Source organism: Orycteropus afer, unplaced genomic scaffold (assembly GCF_000298275.1).
Source record: "Orycteropus afer afer isolate SDZICR_OR568_19922 unplaced genomic scaffold, OryAfe1.0 scaffold00239, whole genome shotgun sequence".
In the NCBI taxonomy this organism is placed as follows: domain Eukaryota; kingdom Metazoa; phylum Chordata; class Mammalia; order Tubulidentata; family Orycteropodidae; genus Orycteropus; species Orycteropus afer.
In genome coordinates this window covers 4,182,152-4,203,079 of record NW_006921826.1, presented here as the reverse complement: position 1 = coordinate 4,203,079, position 20,928 = coordinate 4,182,152, and the positions used below count along the sequence as shown (strand labels likewise).

At 38.0% G+C, this 20,928-nt stretch overlaps 1 protein-coding gene and 1 non-coding gene across 2 annotated transcripts in view; both read right to left on the bottom strand.

Annotated features, from left to right (window-relative positions):
- Nucleotides 1-20,928, bottom strand: part of EFCAB2 (EF-hand calcium binding domain 2) — a 312,984-nt gene that overhangs the window by 216,084 nt on the left and 75,972 nt on the right. The gene's annotated exons all lie outside the window — the stretch shown is intronic.
- Nucleotides 14,882-14,988, bottom strand: LOC122150796. Its single transcript, XR_006163859.1, has one exon. It is a non-coding gene; the product is annotated as a U6 spliceosomal RNA (small nuclear RNA).

Here is a 20,928-nt window from a genome sequence, read left to right as displayed (position 1 = left end):
TCCTGGCCTGGTTTTGGCTGAAGATATTGAGCTTTTCCACCGCCTCTTGCCACAGATGTAGTCAATCTGATTCCTGTGTGTTCCATGTGGTGAAGTCTATGTGTAGAGCTGCCATTTGTGTTGTTGAAAAAAGGTGTTTGCAATGAATAAGTCATTGGTCTTGCAAAATTTTACCATGTGAGTCCCAGTGTTATTTCTGTCACCAAGACCAAGACCAAATTTTCCAACTACCGGTGATTGTTCTTTGTTTCCAACTTTTGCATTCCAGTCACCAGTGATAATTAACACATCCTGATTGTTAATATATATATAATCCTGATTATTAATATCCTCTAGTTAGTAGCTTAAAGCAAATGGAAGAAATGACAAGATGAAAGAGTGTAACAGAAGATTTCAAAGAGCAGCTCGAGAAGACAAGGTAAACCTGAAAGAACTGAAGAAAAAACTCAAGCCTTGAGCTGCAATATTGAAAAGTATTGAATGATGCAGGAAGCATCAGAAGAAAATGGAAGAAATACACAGAGTGACTGTATAAAAAATAAATAGTCAATGTTCACCTATTTCAAGAGGTAGCATATGATCAAGAACCAATAGTATTGAAGGAAGAAGTCGAAGCTGCACTGAAGGAATTGGCGAAAAACAAGGCTCCAAGGATTGATGGAATACCCTTTGAGATGTTTCAAAAAATGGATATTGTGCTGGAGGCACTCACTTGGCTATGCCAAGAGATTTGGAAGACCTGGCCAACTGAATGGGAGAGATCCATATTTGTATCCATTCCATAGAAAGGTGATCCCACAGAATGTGGAAATTATCATATGATATTAATATCACATGCAAGTAAAATTTTGTTGAAGATAATTCAAAAATGCTTGCAGCAGTATATTGACAGGGAATTTCCAGAAATGCAAGCTGGATTGAGAATAGGACATGGAATTGCTGATGACAAATGGATCTTGGCTAAAAGGAAAAAATACCAGAAAGATGTTTACCTGTGTTTTATTGACAGTGAAAAAGCATTTGACTGTATGGATCATAACAAATCATGGATAACATTGAGAAGAATGGGAATTCCAGATCACTTAATTGTGCTCATGAGGAACCTGTACTTAGACCAGAAAGCTGTCACTGGAACAGAACAAGAGAAGACTGCATGGTTTAAAATGAGAATTGGTATGCATCAGTGTTGTATCCTTTTAACATACTTATTCAACTTGTATGCTGAGCAAATAATCTGAGAAACTGGATTATATGAAGAACACAGCATCAAGCTTGGAAGAAGACTCATTAACAAACTGCAATATGCAGACAACACAGCTTTGCTTGCTGAAAGTGAAGGTGACTTGGAGCACTTACTGATGAGTATTAAACACTATAGTCTGCAGTATGGATTATGCCTCAACATAAAGTAAATTAAAATCCTCACAACTGGACCAATAAGCAACATCATGAGAAATGGAGAAAAGATTAAAGTTGTCTGGGATTTCACTTTACTTGGATCCACAATCAACACCCATGGAAACAGCAGTGAAGAAATCAGTCATATTATTGCACTGGGCAAATCTGCGGGGGGTGGGGGGGGGGAACTCTTTAACTCTTTAAAGTGTTGAAGAGCAAAAATGTCACTTTGAAGACTCAGGTGCACCCAACCCAAGCCATAGTATTTTTCAGTCACCTCATAAGCCCATGAAAGGCAGACAATGAATAAGAAAGACCAGAGAAGTGTTGATGCTTAGAATTATGGTTTTGGCAGAGAATTACAGAAAGTACCATGAACTGCCCTAAGTGTGAACAAATCTGTCCTGGAAGAAGTGCAGCCTGAATGCTCCTTGGAAGCATGAATGACCAGACTTTGTCTCACCTACTTTTGTCATTTTGTCAGAAGGGACCATTCCCTGGAGAAGGATATCATGCTCTGGAAGGTCAGTGAAAAACGGGAAGGCCTTCAACGAGATGGGTTGACACAGTGGCTGCAACGTTGGACTCAAGTATAGCCAGGATTATGAGGCTGGTACAGGACCGGGTAGCATTTCGTTCTTTGTACAAAGGGTCGCTACGAGTCAAACATGACTCTATGGCACCTAACAACAACAACAGCTAATGATCATGAGTGTTTCCTCATATATTTGTTGGCCACGTGAATATCTTCTTTGATGAAGTGTCTGTCCATGCCTGCTATCCATTTTTTAATAGTATTGTTTGTGTTTTTGTTGTTAAGGTATTGAAGTTTTCCATAAATTGTAGAGATTAGACTCTTGTCCAACATGTCATTGTCAAAATATTTTCATGGTATACAGGTTCTCTTTCACTCTTTTGATAAAGTCTTTTGATGCATGTAATTGTTTTTTTGTTAGGAGGTTCCAGTCATCTAGTTTGTTGTCTGCTGTTTGTATATATATATATTTTTTAAGAGTTGGTTTTATGTTCAACATTACATGTACATTTAGTTTCACTCCCCATTTACCATGCCCAACCCTAGCCCAGTCTCTTCCCCTCCCTGCCCAGTAACCCTCCCCCTGTGCCCCTCATAGTTATGCACTCCTGTTTGTCCTGCATTTCCTCAGTGTGAATGTTGCCCCTCTGGTGCCCTGTGGTCTATTGCTCTAAGGAATGTATTAGCATGGAGTATGTGGGTGCATCATCCTGGGTTGAGTGGTCTGCATGTATATCTTGTAACTATTGGGTTGAGACTCAGCCCCTGAGAGTGAGTTTTATTCCAGGTGCTGAATGTATTCCAGGGCCATAGTACTGGGGGTCTCATCAGACTCCATCTAACCAGTAAATCTGGTCATTATTGAGTTTTTTTATTTTGTTCCATGTATTTCCTGCCACTCTATCCAGGATCTCCAGATCTGATCCTTTCCTGGTAGGCATTGGTAGCTGGGCACCATCTAGTTCTTCTGGTCTCTAGGGCCATCTTGTCCTAGGGCTGATTGCTTCCAAATGCCCTTGTTTTTATGCACTCTTCTTTGCTTCCGATGCTAGGAGACCATTAACTGCATCTTAGATGGCCACTTGAAAGCTTTTAAGACCCCAGTAGCTACTCACCAATGTAGGATGTGGAACAAGACTTTTATGTATTTTGTTGTGCTAATTGAGTCTGGGGTCCCCCAGTACTATGGTCCTGAGATGGTAGATCTATTGTATCTCTCTCCCATAGTGTCTGTGAGGATTGCAGGTATTTTGTATCACTGGTATCTATGCAAGATTAGCCTCAGCTGAATCTATCCTTGGTCTAGCGTATGCTCCTGTTCACTGACCCCCATCTGATCCTCTCAGGTGTTTATCTGTTTATCTGCAGCCTGGTGTTTTGTGTTAAGGGTAATGCAGTATTGTGGACACATTGGTTGCTATTAGCATCTGTCATCTATCTCTTCTATGCACAATTCAGTGTCCTCCCATTTCCTAATGTTATCATGGTGGTCACAGACTCTTTTTCTTTCTCTTTCTATACCTCCCCTTGCCCATGTTAGCATGTGGGCCCCAACAAGCCCGAAATTAATCCCTCCCCTTCCCTCTCCATTCTGATAACCTACAAAGTGAGTTCCATTTCACAAGTAAACACTTCTTTGACTTTTTACAGTACTTGTTTTTCTGTGATTCACTTATTTCACTCACCATAATGTCCTCCAGGTTCATCCACGTTGTGAGATGATTTGCGTATCCCTCATTGTTCTTTAATGTAGCATAGTATTCCATTGTGTGCATGTACCATAATTTGGTTATCCACTCATCCAATGATGGGCATTTAGGTTGTTTCCATCTCTTTGCTACAGTGAATTTTGCTGCAGTGTACACAGGTGTACATATGTCTGTTCGTGCACTGCCTCTCATCTCCTTAGGATATATTCCTAGTAATGGCATTGCTGGGTCAAATGGTATTTCTATTTTCAGCTTTTTAAGGAAACGCCATACCATATGCCACAATGGTTGTGCCATTTTACAATCCCACCAGCAATGCACAAGAGTTCCAATTTCTCTGCAACCTCGCCAGCATTTCTTATTTTCTGACCTATTGAACTTTGCTATTATTGTTGGGGTGAGATGATATCCCACCTTTGTTTTGATTTGCATCTCTCTAATAAGAACTGATCATGAGCAATTTCTCATGTGTTTGTTGGCTGCCAGTATATCTTCTTTGGTGAAGTGTTTCTTCAAGTCTTTTGCCCATTTGTGAATTGGGTTATTTGTCTTTTTGGTGATAAGGTGTTGAAGTTTTCTATAGATTTTGGAGATAAGTCCTTTATCAGATATGTCACAGGCAAATATTTTCTCCCAATTTGTAGGTTCTCTTTTTACCCTTTTGATGAAGTCTTTCAGTGCGCATGAGAATTTAATTTTTAAAAGGTCCCAGTCATCTAGCTTATCTTCTACCTTCTGTGCATTCTGGGTTATGCTTGACAGTCTATTTATGCCATAAATTAGGGCTCCTAGATTTACCCCTATTTTATCTTTGATGAATTTTATAGTTTGGGGTTTTACATTTAAGTCTTTGATCCAGCTTGGGTTTGTTTTTGTGTATGGGGTGAGGTATGGGTCTTGTTTCATTTTTCTGCAAGTGGATATCCAGCTTTGCCAGGACCATTTGTTAAAGAGGCTGTCTCTTCCCCATTTAATGAGTTTTGGACCTTTGTCAAAGATCAGTTGTTCATAGATGGATGGGTCTATATCTGGACTTTCGATTCTGTTCCATTGGCTATCTATCATTTTACCAATACCATGCTGTTTTGACTACTGTGGCTCTATAGTAGTTCTTAAGATCCAGGAGGGTGAGACCTCTCACTCTCAGAAGGATTCTGCTTACCCGAGGTCTCTTTCCTTTCCATATGAAGTTAGTAATTGGTTTTTCCATGTCCTTAAAAATTTTGTTGGATTCTGGATCAGGATTACATTAAATGTGTAGATTGCTTTGTAAAGTATTGACATTTTCACAATGTTTGGTCTACCTATCCATGAACAAGGTAGGTTCTTCTTTATGTAGTGCCCTTGTTGTCGCTTGTAGCAGTGTTTTATAGTTTTCTTTGTATAGCTCTTTTCTGTCTCTGGTGAGGTTTATTCCTAGACATTTTATCTTTTTAGTAGCTATTGTAAATGGTATTGTTTTCCTTATTTATCTGAGGACTCTTTGTTGGTGTAGAGGAATCCAACTGATTTTTGTATGTTGACCTTGGATCCTGCCATTTTGCTGAACCTATTAGTTCCACTAGCTTTTTTTTTACTTTTTTTTTAGTTTTACTTCCTCTTTGCCAATCTGTATACCTTTTATTTCTCTTTCTTGCCTTATTGCCCCGGCCAGGACTTCCAATACAATGTTAAAGAGAAGTGGTGATGGAGGGCATCCCTGTCTGGTTCCCTTTTGTAAGGGGAATGCCTTGAGTCTTTCTCTATTAATAATGATGTTGGCCATTGGCTTTGTATATATGCCCTTTATTATGTTGAGGAATTTCCCTTCTATCCCCATTTTGCTGAGAGTTCTGAACAGGAATAGGTGTTGGATTTTATCAAATGCCTTTTCTGCATCAATTGATACAATCACATGGTTCTTTTCTCTCCTTTTGTTTATGTGGTGGATTACATTGATTGTTTTTCTGATGTTGAACCACCCTTGTAAACCTGGTATGAATCCCAGTTGGTCAGGGTGTATTAATTTATATATATATGTGTGTGTGTGTGTGTGTGTGTGTGTGTGTGTTGTTGGATTCTGTTGGCTAGGACTTTGTTAAAGATTTTTGCATCTATGTTCATGAGGGATATTAGGGATATTGGTCTGTAGTTTTCCTTTTTAGTGGTGTATTCCCTGGTTTTAGTATTAGTGTTATGCTTGCTTCACAAAATGAGTTTTGGAATAGTCCATCTTTTTCTGTGCTCTGGAATAGCTGAGTAGCATAGATGTCAACTCTTCTCCGAATATTTGATAGAATTCTCCAGTGAAGCCAGGAGGGCCAGGACTTTTCTTTGTGGGAAGCTTTTTTTATGACCTGTTCAATTTCTTCTTTTGTTATAGGTCTGTTCAAGTACTCTGTCTCTGAGTGGGACAGTTTAGGTAGGTTGTGTGATTCTACAAACTTAACCATCTCTTCTAGGTTCTCAAATCTGTTGGAGTACAGTTTTTCATTATATTCTATCAGTATCTTTTTTTTTATTTCAGTTGGTTCTGTTGTGATAGCACCCTTTCATTTACAGTTCTTGTGATTTGGACCTTCTCTTTCTCTTCTTTTGTTAGATCTGCCAATGGTTTATCGATTTTATTAATCCTGTCAAAGAACCAGCTTTTTGTTTTGTTGATTTTCTGGGTTTTGTTGTTGTTGTTGTTTTCTGTTTCATTTATTTCTGCTCTGAGCTTTATTATTTCCTTACTTCTAGATACTATAGGATTTTGTTGTCCTATTTCTAGTTGTTAGAGTTGATGAGTTAGAGTGTTGATTTTGTTTCTTTCACCTTTTTTGATGTATGCATTTATTACTATAAACTGTCCTCTGAGTACTGCTTTTACTGTGTCCCATAGGTTTTGGTATGATGTATATTCATTCTCATTTGTTTCTAGGAATTTTATTTCAGTTTTTATTTATTCTCTTACCAGGTAGTTTTTGAGCAGTGAATTGTTCAGCTTCCATATATTTGATGTTTTTTCCTTGATCTTCCTATTATTCATTTCTAATTTTATAGCATTGTGGTCTGAGAAGATGCTCTGTAGTATTGCAATGCTTTTGAATTTATTGAGGCTTGTTTTACGTCCTAACATATGGTCTATTCTGGAGAAGGATCCATGTGCACTGGAGAAGAATATGAATTGTGCTTTTGTTGGATGGAATGCTCTGTATATGTCTATGACGTCAAGTTGGTTGATTGTATTGTTGATTTCTTCTGCATCTTTGTTGAGTGTTTTTCCAACTGACCTGTCTCTCTTTGAAAGTGGTGTGTTAAAGTCTCCTACTACTATTGTAGAGTTGTCTATTGTCCCTTTTAATTCAGTTAATATTTGCTTCACAGATTTTGGAGCACTTTCATTGGGTGCATAAATATTACCTAACGTCTTGTTTGTCAATTGACCCTTTCAGCATCATATAATGTCCTTCTTTGTCTCTTATGATGTTTTTCACCTTGATGTTTATTTTATCAGAAATTAATATAGCCACTCCTGATCTTTTTTTGATTACCATTGGCTTGGTGTATTTTTTCCATCCCTTAATTCTTAATATCTAATTGATAGAATTATCTAATTCTATCAATTAGATAATTTTTATCTTTGTGTCTAAGGTGGGTCTCTTTTAGGCAGCGTATCAATGGGTATCCTTTTCTTATCCAGTCTGCCACTCTCTTTCTCTGGATTGGTGCATTTAGTCAATTCACACTGAGTGTAATTAGTGATAAACATGAATTAATTGCTGCCATTCTATTGTGTTTTTTGTCATGTTGTTAGTGCTTCCTTGGTTCATATACTTTTCTGTGCTGAATTCAATTTGTTGCCAAATGCTTCCTCTCTTTTCTTCTTTATTGTTGGTTTTGTGCTTATTAAATCCATATGTTTTCCTTCCCTCTGGATTTGCTTAAGGGGATTGTTAATTTTTTCTGTGGTTACCTTGGAGTACATTCCTGCCTCTACATTTTTAGAACAGTGCATTCTATGAAGACATTGTCCTGTTTTCCTCTCCATTTGGAAGTTTGTACCTAGAAGTTTTATTCCCTCTAATAGGTTAGTTGCTGTTGTCATGTGCTGATTGACTTCCTTGGTTTTTAGTGTACAATATTTTATGGTCTTATTTTGAATTTCTATTTCTGATTTGGTTTTAGTGTTGATGTCATGTATCCTGATTTTGTTGATCTTTGTTGTGGGTTCTCTATTGGAAGGACTTCCTTAAGCATTTCTTGTAGGGTTGGTTTAGTTTTCACAAAATCCCTTACTTTGTGTTTGTCTGGGAATGTCTTGATTTCGCCCTCATATTTGATGGATAATTTGGCTGGATATAGGATTCTTGGTTGGAAGTTCTTTTCCTTCAGTGTATATCTGCTGTCCCGTTACTTTCTTGCCTCCATGGTTTCTGCTGAGTAATCGGAGCTCAGCCTAACTGTTTGATTATTATAAGTAGTATTTCTTTTGTCGCAGGCAGCTCACAAAATTTTTTCTTTGTCTTTGGTTTTGGAGAGTTTGATTATAATATGCCTTGGTGTTTTTTCTCTTGGGATCTATCTTGTGTGGGGTTCTATGAGCTTCTTGGACAAATATCTTTTCTTCCTTCATGATATGGGGTAAGTTTTCTGTTAGGTCTTCCACAATTTTCTTGGTGTTTTTTTTTTTTTTTTCTTTTTCTTTTTTTCCTCTTCTTGCCATGAGTTGTATATTGTTTCTTTTCATGTTATCCCACATAACTCTTAGATTCTCTTCATTTCTCTTAAATTTTTGTTCTGATTTTTCTTCATACAGGCTGGTGTTCAGGAATTTGTCTTTTTGTGCTTTTGTTTGTGGGATATGTGTTCTTCAGTCAGTTCTATCCTATGTTTTTGTGCTTCTACTGTATTGAGTAATTCTGTAATTTTGGTATTCATCTTCTGGATTTCTAACTGCTGTTTTTGTATGAGTTCTGATTGTGTATTAATCTTGTTATTTTGTTCTTAAATTATTTTCCTGAGTTCTTCCTGGGAACTGTCTGTGTTCTCCTTGCTTCTATTAGGGTTTTCCTTAGGCTCTTGTAAAGCTGTATAAACATATCTTCTAAATTCCTTCTCAGATAATTCTATTGCCTCCTCTTCCTCCATGTTTAATGAGACCTTTGTTTGTGGTTTTGCTTCTAATGCTTTGTCCTGTTTTTTTTTTTTTTTTTTTTTCAGGTTGCCTGTTGTTTCCTAGACATTTTGAGGTTGTCTTTAACTGTTGGTTATGTATTGATTTGTTTTGTCTTGGTTTTATGATTTAATATTTTGAAAAGGTGGAACTGATGTATTTTATTTTTTTGATTATTAATTCAGGTGTGCTGGGTTGCTCTGCAGTTTTCTTTGTGATGATGCAATTGCTGTGTGGAATGTGGATATAGGTCTCTGTTTGTTGTAAAGAGGGTTTAGAATTTGAACTAGGAGGTATTATGGTGGCTGAATGTGATTTCTTCTATTGGATGAGTGAGAGAAAGAAGGAAAGTGCCACATTGCTAGGGGCGGTTTCTAGGGCTTTGGTGGGCTGCTAATGATGATGTTGTACTGTTATTCACAGGCCCGCAGCTCAAGTTCAGCCAAGACTCTAGTTGTTAGTGGGTTGCCACTTTCCACCAGGCTCAGACACACACACAAACTCTGTTCCTGAGGCCCCTCGGTGCCGAAAAGCTGACCCAAGACAACTGCCTGGCTCTGCAATCCACCGTGGGAGTTCCTCTCTGGGCCCACCCACTTACGGCACTAAAGATCTCTCCGCTCGGGTTTCACCAGCTCTGGAGTCAGGGAAATACCCACTCACACCCAGTGGTCTCAAGAGTACTGACGAAGTCAAGTGCAGGCCCCTCAGTGCCATAAAGCTGGCCCAAGCCCGTTCAGTGATCCACTGTGGGGACTCCTCCCCAGGCCTGCCCTCTTGCAGTGCCAGTGGACTCTGCTCGGGTTTCAGTGGTGCTGGAAGCGCCTGTTCACACCCAGCCAACCCAAGTTTCCAATAAAAGCAGGTGTTGAAGGTAGTGGTCACTAGTATGCTGGTGTGGTGTGTCTTCTTCCTTAACCCAGGGAGGTCTCAGATGGTCTTTCTCACCTGCCAGTCGGCACTCCCCCAGGGAGGTGTCCAATGGCCTTTCTCGCCTGCCGGTCAGCACTCTGCAGGGCAGATCTGTTCTTGTTATTTTTTCCCTCTGTCCTTTTCTTCTTTCTAATCCTACTCCCCTGAGTTTGGTGCCCTGACTCAGTGAGCTGTTCAGAGCACCAGAAACCCTAATTCAAACTGCTGTACCTAGTTTTTCAGGCACTAAGATGCTTGAGGGAATTAGCGTGGTGACTACTGACAAGACTCCATTTTGAATCTATCCCATTTGTATGTTTTTATTTATGTTTCATCATGTATTTATGGTATGTGTTAGGGTTCCTGAGCGTGCCCCGATTTTTTCTTTCATGATCCTTACGGTTTTAAGTTTTACATTTAGATCTTTGATCTATCTTGAATTAGTTTTGGATATGGTGATAGGTATTTGGATATGGTGATAGGATACTGTTTCATTTTTCTGCAAATGGATATCCAGTTTTGTCAGCACCATTTGCTAAAGAGACTATCTCTTCATCATTTAATGGGTTTCTGCCCTTTGTCAAAGATAAGCTATCCAAAAGTGGATGGATTTCATTCTGGGTTCTCAATTCTATTCCATTGGTCTATGTGTCTATCATTCTACCAATACCAGGCTGTAATGACTACCTCCTAGTTTGTTCTCCTTTAGTAGTGCTTTGCTTAACTGGGGTTTCTTTCCTTTTTATATAAACTTGGTAATTAGATTTTCCATCTCTCTGAAGAATGATGATGGAATCTGGATTGGGATTGAATTTTATTTGTAGATCGCTTTGGGTAGTATTGACATTTTCACAATGTTAAGTCTTCCTATCAATGAGCAAGCTATAGTCTTATATTTTTGCAGATCTTTTTTGGCTTCTTGTAGTGTTATTGTTGTTGTTATTTGCCATTGAGTCAGACCCGACTCATATGGTGACCCTTCCTTGCATTTCTGAGGTGGTATCACTACGGAAGTAGATTGCCCAACTTTCCTTCTGAGGAGTGGCTGGTGAGTTTGAACCACCAGCCTTCTGGTTAGCAGTCAAGTGCCTTAAGCATTACATTACCAGAGGTCTTGTAGTAGTGTTTTGTAGTTTTCTGTGTATAGGTTTTTTGAGTCTCTGGTTAGATTTATTCTTAAGTACTTCATCTCTGGGGTGGCTATTGTAAATGGTATTGTTTTCCTGATTTCCTTTTTGGAGTTCTCTTTTTTGGTGTGGAAGAATTCAACTGTTTTTTACATTGATGTTGTATCCTGCCACTTTGCTGAATCCTTCTATTCTGATAGTTTTCTTGTTGAGTCTTTGGGATTTTCTATGTATAGGATCGTATCATCTGCAAATAGAGATAGTTTTTCTTCTTCTTTGCCAATTGGGATGCTTTTCTTGAATTACTGCTCTGGCAAGGACTTTGAATACAATATTGAATAGGAGTGGTGATAAAAGGGTATCCTTTTCTGGTTCTTGTTTCCAAGTGGAATGTTTCCAGTCTCTCTCCATAGAGAACAATGTTGGTCATTTGTTTTGTGTCACCCCTTAATTATGTTGAGGAATTTTCCTTCTATTCCTATTTTGCCTACTTTGTTTTTATTTAAAAATGGGTGTTGGATTTTGTCAAAGGCCTTCTCCATAATATTGATATGATCATGTGGTCCTTTTTATTTATTTATGTAGTGGATTATGTTGATGGTTTTTCTATTTGAACCTTCTTTGCATCCTTAGTATGAATCCCACTTAGTCATGGTGTATTTTTTTTTAGGATTCTAGAGGCTAGGATTTTGTTGAGAATTTTTCCTTTATATGCTGGGGGATAGTGGTCTATACTTTTCTTTCTTAGTAGTGTCTTTGCCTGGTTTTGGTATCAGGCTTATGCTTGCTTCATAGCATGAGTTTCAGCAGAACCATCCTTTTCTGTGTTGTAAAATAGTTTGAGTAGACCTGTTATCAGCTCTTTTCTGAATGTTTGGTAGAATTCACCAGTGAATGCATTTTTTTTTTTTTTTTTTCCTGGTGGGAGCTTCTTCTATGATCTGTTCAATTTCTTCTTTTTGGATGGGTCTGTTAAAATTTTGTAACTCAGATTGTGTTAATTTGCATTGGTAGTGTGTTTCTAGAAACTTGTCCATTTCATCTAGGTTTTCAACTTTGTTGGAGTATAAGTTTTCATAGTATTCTGTTATTATCCTTTTTATTTCTCTAAGTTGTTTGTGACATTGTCCATTTAATTTTTTAGTGTTATTTGCACGTTCTCCTTCCTTTCCTTTGTTAAATTTGACATTGGTTTGTCAATGTTATTAATCCTTTCAAAGAGCCAGTTTCTAGTCTTGTTGATTCTTTCTATTGTTTCTATATTTCATTTCTTTCTGTTCAGATTTTATTATTTCCTTTCTTTTAGTGATTGTGGGGGTTATGTTTTTGTGTCAACTTGGCTGGGCCTGGTTGAGTAGCTCAGCAGCTGGTGATAGTTATTCCCCATGATGAGATTAGCACTCAACTCCATGGTGGGATCTACCACAAGCAGCTGAGTAGCTGCTTTGGGTATGTGGTCTGCTTCTCATATATAAGCAGCAGCTTTGGGAATGGTTTCTAGCTTATGGCATGCTTGGACCCTGCATGTAGCCGTGTCATTGTTCAGCAGCTTACCATGCTCTGCCGACCTTGGGACTTACAATGGACTTAAATTAATGGCCTGCTGTGTGGTTTGGTAACATCGGGACTGTGCCTTTTTACTTGTCAACCTTGGGCTTCTCAGCCTCAGCAGTCAGCAGCTGTCTGAGTGAAGAAACACCTCTAGCTTCAGTGGGCCAGGAGCTGGAGGAGGAGCTGAAGCCCAAGGCTGAGGGGCTTTCACTCAGCCCCTAGAGCCTGGCACTTTGAACTTGGACTTCCAGCCTCCTGAACTGTAAGAGAATAAACTCCTGTTTGTTAAGGCCATCCCATTTGTGGTATATTCCTGTCAGAGTGGCACCAGGTAACCAGAACAGTGACTACAGGCTTTTTTTTTTTTTTTTCTCTTTGCTTTTTTTAAAAATGATTTTTGAAGATGCTGTCTTAAGGTGTTGATTTTAGCTCTTGCTTCTCTTTTGATGAATGTGTTGATTGCTACAAATTGTCCTCTGAGCACTGCTCAGATTCCCAAAGAATCTGATCTGCTATGTCTTCATTCTTGATTGATTCAAGGAATTTTTTTTTTCATTTTTTATTTCCTCTACTACTCAGTGATTTTTTAATGGGGTGTTATTCAGTTTCCACGTATTTTATTTTTTACCTTTCTCTTCCTGTTGTCGATTTTTAATTTCCAGCATTATGATCTGAGATGCTCTGTAGCATTTTGATGCTTTAAAATTTACTGAGGCTTACTTTGTGGCCTAATATATAGTCTATTCTGGAGAATGTGCTATGTGCACTAGAAAAGAATGTATATTGTGCTGTTGTTGGGTGGAGTATTCTGTACATCTATGAGGTAAAGTTGGTTGATTGTATTGTTTAGATCTTCTGTATCTTTTTCAAGTTTCTTTGCAGTTTCTCTGTCCTTCATCAAAAGTAGTGTATTAAAGTCTCCTATTATTATTGTGAGGAGCTCTGGTAACATAGTGCCTAAGGCACTGGACTGCTAACCAGAAGGCTGGCAGTTCAAACCCACCAGCCACTCCTTGGAAGGAAGGTTGGGCAATCCTACTTCCGTAGTGATACTGCCTCAGAAACCCAAGGAGGGGTCGCTATGAGTCGGGGCCAACTCAACGGCAAATAACAACAACAACAATAATTATTATTGTGAAGTTGTCTATTTCTCTTTTCAATTCTCTTAAAGTTGGATTTATGTATTTTTGGGCTCTTTCACTGGGAGTGTAGATATTATTATGTCCTTTTGTTGAATTGACCCTTTAATCATTGTATACTGTTCTTCTTTGTCTCTTTTGCTGGTTTTTGCCTCAAAGTCTATTTTATCAGAAACTAATATTGCCTCTTCTGATCTTTTTTAGTGGCCATTTGCTTGATATATGTTTATCTATACTTTGATTTTTAGTCAATTTTTGTCTTTGTTTCTAAGATGTATCTCTTATAGACAGCATATTGAGTTGTTTTCTTACCCATTCTCCTACTCTATCTCTTGACTGGCACACTTAATTCAATTATATTCAGTGTAATTATCAATAAGTATTAATTTACTGCTCTCATTTTGCTCATTTTTCTTGTTGCTGATGTTTTGTTTTCTGTGGTGATGGCTTCTTTGTTCCATATCATTTTCTGTGCTGAGTTCACTTTCTGATCTCATTTTGCTCAACTTTGTTGTTGATGTTGCTGGGTTTTGGATTTTTTTTTTTTTTCTTTTCTTTTGTGTGATGTTGATGGTTTCTTTGTTCCATATCATTTTCTGGGCTGAGTTCATTTTCTTTATGGAGTATATTATATTTCCTTCATTGCTGCTGTTTGTACTTACTATTATTTTCTTGTTTTTTTATTTTGGTGAGGTTTATTAATTTTCTTTGAGGTTGCCCTGTTATTTATTATTTTCTTGCCAAATTTAAAACAGTCCACTCTATCTTGATATCATCTTGACTTTCTATTTGAAAGTTCTGTAACTACACTCCTCTTTTTGCTTTGTAGTTGTCATTGTTTACATACTTTGTTTTCATATTTCTATATCTGGGTTGATTTCCAGGTGCTGCTATTGTCTCTTTTAATCTCAGTTTTTTGTCTGCTATTGTTGGTTCTCTGTCTAAGGATTTTCTTTAGCATTTCTTGTATGGGTGGTCTGTTTTTTAATTCTCTTAATTTCTGTTTATCTGAAAATGTCCTAATTTTACCATTGTACTTTCCTTCTTTTGTGATTTGGGTGAAAGTTTACAGCACAAGTTCATTTTCCCTTCAACAGTTCATACAAATTTTGCTTCATGACATTAATTGCAATCTCCACAATGTAACAACTCTCTTCCCACTTACTTCCAATGGCTACCTGTTCCCTGTGTACCTCTTTTCATGCATTCCTGAGCTTTCTCCCTGTGCAAACGCTTCCCTTCTGACCTCCCATGGTTGATTGTTCTAAAGTTTGTACCTACCTGGAATAATTGTTCACCTTGTAGACCTGCTTAATGTTTGGCTGGAAGTTAAGCTATAGGAGTGAGTTCTACCCAAGGCCCAAAGGGTGACTAAAAATATGGAACACTTCATGAATCTGTGTGTCATCCTTGTGCAGAGGTCATGCTAATCTTCTCAGTATGTTTCCAATTTTAGTATATGTGCTGCTGAAGTGAGCACTCACCATTGTATTTGAGGAACAATTTTGCTGGATATATAATTCTTGGTTTGCAATGTTTTTCTTTAAGGGTTTTATATATGTCATCCCATTGCCTTCTTGTCTGCATGGTTTTTTGCCAAGAAAGCAGAGCTTTGTATATGACTGTTTGTTTTTCTAAACCTGCTTTGGATTCTTTCCTTGTCTTTGGTTCTAGAAAATTTGATTGTGATGTGTGTTGACGATATTATTTTTGAGTCTATCCTATTTGAAGTTCATTGAGCTTCTTGTATGCATATCTTCTCATTGATCATTATGTTATGGAAGTTTCCTTCCAACAAATCTTTGACAATTTTCTGGGTGCTTTTTTTTTTTCCCCCAATCTCTTCCTGTTCTGGAGTATCCATCACATATAAGTTATTCCTCTTCATGGTGTCACACATCATTCTTAAGCTTTCTTCATTTTTGTTTGTTCTGTTTTCTGATTGTTCCTCTAACAAATTAGTTTTAAGAGATTTGTCTTCAATTTCACTAATTCTGTCTTCCATTGATTCAATTCCACTCCACTGCCCTTACAATGTGTTATCTCTTTCTAAAATTTTAGTATTGACCTTCTGACTTTCTATTTGCTGTTTTTTTTATGGTTTCTAATTTTCCCATTTATTTTGTCAGTTTTTTCTCCTACTCTTTTTCTGAATTATTCTAGAATTTTGTCTGTGGTTTACTTTATCTCTTTCACAATATGTTTTAGGGACCTAAGTATAATTGTTTTGCATTCTTTATCAAGTATTTCCAATGTCAATTCCTACTCAACAGGATTTTCTGGTCCTGTATTTTGGTCACTTGCTTCTGCCATCTTGACCTGCTTTTTTATATGATTTGAAGTTGTTTATAATCTCTAAGAGATTGTATGTTATTGTATTTGTTGGTTGCATGTTGCCTTGCTTCACCTTGCTATTTTGTTTTGTTTCAACAAATCTGAGCACCAGGGTGGGCAGACTACTCTAATTACTAGTTTGGCATCACTGGGGCACTCACCACCTGTCTCCAGGTGATTTTGGTAGCAGATGGGAGTGTGAGCATAAGTCTCTGATCACTAGTCTTGTAGAGTAGCTGAGGGCAGGCTAGGTGGGTGCTGGCTGCCATCTTTCATTGATTCAATGGTATTGGAGGGGGATGGTAGCATTTGCTCAGTGGATGGGGTGGCAGGCGGGATGGGTATGGCTCAGTAGTGTTGCTGGTCCCTGACAGGGCAAAACAGAGGAAAAAAAGTGGGATTAAAGGAAGAAAACAAAAGAGAAAAACAAGAAAGGAAAGAAAGAAGCCTTAAGAAAAAAGAACAAAGAGAAGGGCATAGTACTGGTGCAAGTGGTAGCCATGAAACACAGATGCAGTGGGAATACAGTACTTGCTCCCCAGCAGTGTGCGCTGCCAAACATGGAGGTGCAGGGGCAGAAGCTATTGAATGAGGAGGTGGCAGGAGGCAGGGCACCTGTATCCTGGGATTATAAAAAGAAGAGAGGTGGCAAAGAGGAGGAAAGAAAGATAAAAGAGGCATGAGGGAAGAACTAAGAAGATGGGAAAAGGGGTGGGAAAGACAGCATGGTATTGGTACATGCATTAGAAAATAGAAAAGAAGGTAGAACTTGGGGGGGGGGACAGCACAGCACTGGCAAGGGGGGGTAGTTTGACCAGTCACCAAGTGGATGGGGGGGGGCACATCTCTGGCCATTGACAGGCTATGCAGAGTACAGAAGGGGTGGATCACACCTTTCTGGTTGTCAGTAATTGATGTGCGTGCTGGTGCAGTCTTGGGCAAGCAGAGCCAGTTATCTGGTTCCTGCCCTGATCAGAATGATGCTTGGTTGGCACTTCACCATTCCACATGCCTTCTTATTTGCTCTTTTCACTCAGTCTCTTTCTTTAACTGGTATATGATCTACTTCTTTATGGTTTTCTTTTAAGCTCTAGGTTCCAGGATTTTCATCTGTCTCTGTTTCACATGGTTGCTCATGTCTTTGTTGTAGAGGGATAGTATACCTGCCTAGTCTGCCATCTTGGATCCTCCTACCTAGAGGTTAAGATTTATAGCATGTACTTTTTGGGCAAACATTCAATGCATAATATATGGTATTATGATGTTTGCTTCCTTTTGTAATTTTTTAAATTCAACAGGTGGCATGGTGCTTAAGGCATTTGACTGCTAACCAGAAGGCTGGTGGTTCAAACCCACCAGCCACTCCTCAGAAGGAAGACTGGGCAATCTACTTCCGTACAGATAACTCCTCAGAAACCTAACAAGGGGTTGCTGTGAGTCAGAACTGACTCAACAGCAGTGAGTTTGGTTTGGTTTGGTTTGGGTTTAAGGTTTAATAAAAGTGTTTCTATTGAACTTGTATGAATTTTCCCCTAATACATTGGTAAAACATTTTATGAAGAAAAGTTTTTAATTTTTATGAGGTTCTATGTATTTATTTTATCTTTTGCTGTTTGTGCAATTATTATTTGTTATTATATTAAATAATCCATTGTTAAAAGCTAGGCCTGATAATGTAAACACTCATTTTTACAGTTCATTCCACTATTCCTCTTCTGTATGTTTTCCATTGCACAATGCAGACCAATTTACCTAAGCAATTTTTCAGAAGCTCTTTGAGTAGCCTCAAACTTCCTTAGATAATGTCAGTTTGAGGAAACTGTACACATAGTTTCTCTAGCACTTTCTCATGTTTTTTCCTACCTGATAGAAGTAAATTGTGAGATGTTCTGTTAGCTTCTCTACAAAAATAGAATTAAGAATGAAAAAATAGCAGTAATATCTATGGCACCTCAGTTTTTCAGTCTTTTTTATTGCAGTAAGTTTCTTGTTACTTACTTCTTATTGAAATTTAGGTAAAACCAAAGAACTCAAGGTCTCTGACAATTGCTAAAGGAACTTAAATCTCCTTATCAGTGAAATAAGATGAATATTGGGTTCCATGGGCCTCAGAGATCCAGGCTCTACTGAAGATAAAAGTGGTGAAAAAAGGGACTTGCTGCATTAATAAGAGGATAGTTGGAAGCTGCTGGACTGCAAATCTATAGGTGGGGTAGATTTAAGGTGAACACTGTGGTGGTGAACCTTAGAAAAACTGAGGTGCTAGCATATCTGAGTAGAGTGACATCAAACCTAAAGCAAAACTCCATTTTATTAAGATTTTCATTTCTATCTTTCTAAAGAAAGCCAGTCAGCCTTTTACCTTGTCAAAGTGTTACTGTTTGAATAACAAAGAATCAGATTTTCTAACCTAGATGAAGAATTATTTACTTGCTATCTTAACTGACTCTTTAAATTACCAGGGCATGTTGTCAGAGCAATCATCATCACTTCCCCTTAGCCAGGTAAACACTGTTATATTTTTCAAAATAAATTTCAAAGGCTGCAGATCAGAGTTGATTCAATCTTCTCTTCCTCTTAACCAAATAAATTAGTTTTCCATTTCAATACTTCAACTAGAATTGGCCTGATCTACATTCAACCTGATGCACATTCAACCTAATCTGCAAATCTACATTCAACCATAAGACCCTCACATAAAAATGTTGACATTGTGTGCTTTAGAAATGCTACCTTAGTTAAGTTTTATCAGGAGACGAGGAATTAATGTTTAGCTAGAAATTGTTGTTGAAAGTCTCGTGATTTGGCAACTTTTTGTAAATTTTCCTCCCATCCCTACACTTCTCTTTTTGATGTGCACCCAGCTCCCTTTGTTTTACCAAATAAAAACTTACTGCTTCTCCTACAAGGGAGGACACTTACGTATCTTTTCTTCAGGGCCAGTGTTCCTCCATTTCATGAAATGCAATTATTCCCTCAACAAACCTTTTGTTTTATTTTCTAACAGAGTTTTATGCTCGTGTTCTCACTAAGAAAACACAGAATAGTATGGCATATGGTAGTAATTACAACAATGGGCTCAAGCATAACAATTGTGAGGATGATGCAGGACCGGGCAGTGTTTTGTCCTGTTGTGCATAAGATCACTATGAGCTGAAACCAACTCTAAGGCACCTAACAACAAGATCGCTCTGCAAAGGTACTGAAGCTTAGGAATGGGGCTGTGGTAGTTAAATTTGTATGTCAACTTGGCTGGGCCTGGCTGAGTGTCTGGGAAGCTGGTGGTAGTTATTCCCCATGATGAGACTGGCAATCAACTCCACGGTGGGATCTATCACAAGCAGCTAAGTAGATGCCTTTGGGATATGGTCTGCTTCCTGTATATAAGGAGAAGCCTTGGGGACAGTCTCTAGTTTATGGCATGCGTGGACCCTGTGTATAGCCATGTCGTTGTTCAGCAGCCTGCCATGCTTTGCCAACCTTGGGACTTACAATGGAGTTGGATTAATGGCCTGCTGTGTGGTTGGTAACATTAGGACTGTACTATTTTATTTGTCGACCTTGGGCTTATTAGCCTTAGCAGCCAGTAGCTGCCTGAGTGAAGAGATGCCTCTAGCTTCAGTGCGCTGGGAGCAAGAGGCAGAGCTGAAGCCCAAGGTCGAAGGGCTTTCACACAGCTCTTAGAGCCTGGCACTTTGAACTTGGACTTCTAGCCTTCTGAACTGTAAGAGAATAAACTCCTGTTTGTTAAGGCTATCCTATTTCTGGTAAATATTCTTGTCAGAGCAGCACTAGGTAACCAGAACAAGGGTTGACAATTGGGGACAGCGTTTATTTCAGGGTAAGATCCTACATCATCATAGTTCACCAAAATCTTGAGCATCAATCTGTTTTGGAGTTGATTAGAACTGAGTGTTTAAAGTTGATAAAACCTTATACCATAACTTTCAAATTCATTCTTAATTTTTCTTTTGACACTCTTAGTATTCTTGTAGCATAAGTGGGGCGAGTATTATTTAAGTTATATATCTAGAAAAATGAAGTTTAAAAAAGGGTGGCACACAGAAAATCAATGATAAAGATATCAATTGACTCTGCTGACTTCTAATGTATTTTATTCTATTAGATCCAATGATGAAAGAACATAGATTACAAAAAACTAAATTTGTGAATAACATTAGAATTACTTTCAAATTAAATGTATCGGCCACATAGAAAATTATATTCTTTACTTTAGAGGTATTTTTTGTGGTATGTTTGTTTCTTACCAGACTAGCTTTATTCAGGGTGATCTAAATTTATTCTATTAAAATTACTCTAAATGCCTTTTGTTGGTTTCCAAAAATTAAATCCATACTTAAAAGGTATAAATTTTATTATTTTTTTTTAATTTCTGAATGCCAGAAAGTCCAAATAAAGTCAACAAATGACATGCATATCACAGAGTAAGGCTAAGATAAGATCTCTAAAATATAAAAAGATAAATAATGTAATGTAAAAAAATGGGGAAAAGTCATGACTACCAACTTAAACAAAAGGAAATAAAAATAGCTTTTAGACATATGAAAAGATGCTCATAATTAGTAAAATGAAAATTAACACTGATTTTCAACTTTTCACATATGAGACTGGCACAAAGCCCAAAATCTGACTAAACTTTGTTATAAAGTATACAAATAGGTTGTTGTTGTTGTTGTTATGTGCCGTCGAGTCGGCCCCGACTCATAGCAACCCCTCCTTGGGTTTCCGAGGCAGTATCACTACGGAAGTAGGATTGCCCAACCTTCCTTCCGAGGAGTGGCTGGTGGGTTTGAACCACCAGCCTTCTGGTTAGCAGTCAAGTGCTTTAGCCACTATGCTACCAGAGTTCCTTACTCATACTAAAGTGAGATAGCAACATGTACCAAAACTATTCATGCACTGTAACATATTTCCAAGAATTTATCCTAATAAAAAATTCTCTCTTATAAAATGACATGTATACTAGACCATTAATTATTATAGCAAAAGCCTGGCAACAGATTAAATGTCCAAAACTGGGAGACTGACTCAGTAAATTACATTTCACCCATATAGGAAATAAAGA